We start from the raw sequence: 816 nt of genomic DNA on the forward strand, positions 1-816 counted from the left end.
TTGATGGTGCACACATATATTTGCCATGTCTTGATAACTGTAGCATCCATGTACCAACAATATCAAATATGAATCCACAGCCAAACCTGAAACATGGCAAGTAATTACAGGAATATGTAAGATAACAGGGAGCCCCTGCTTGGCACAGTTGAGAAGCCCAGCACAGAACTAAAGAACAGAAGGATAAAACATCAAACATAAATAACAGATGGAGCCACCCGGGAACTATAGTTGACTCAAGTAAATTGACCCCTAAAATGAGACTTAAATTGATGAATACTCCACCAAGCATCCACAGTTGCAGCAAAAAGGAACACCAATGTTGGTTTAAGCAAGAAGATGGCAACCTGTTATTTATCCACTGCAGGCAACAATACAAAAAGACAAAATATTGTATTTCGATGCAAGAGGTAATACCACCTTCCCAGAATCCAACCATAAAACGCCACCTGCATATCATAAGTAGAATAAAAGCATCTGTACCGCAAGTAGATATGTATATTCAGCTCCACTGCACATTCAACAGATATAGTTCAGCAGCCAAGAATAAACAGTATACAATGTAGATCCTGCTGCGTATAATCAGATCATTCATGTTAAGAAACCAAACTGTATTGGTGAATGTGAAAACAACTATGTGCTTCCCCATATTGTTGGTGCTCAAACAGGACTTCAAGCTTTATAAGCAAATCAGATAACCATATGAAGGAACAGTATATGTCATAAAAAAGCATACCTGGTGCTGAGTAAAAGATAATGTGAATATGTGATAAACAACAAAACTTAAGAACTCAGAGCCAGAGAATATTCTAAAGC

The sequence above is a fragment of the Elaeis guineensis genome, chromosome 13, assembly GCF_000442705.2.
Source record: "Elaeis guineensis isolate ETL-2024a chromosome 13, EG11, whole genome shotgun sequence".
Taxonomy (NCBI): Eukaryota; Viridiplantae; Streptophyta; class Magnoliopsida; order Arecales; family Arecaceae; genus Elaeis; species Elaeis guineensis.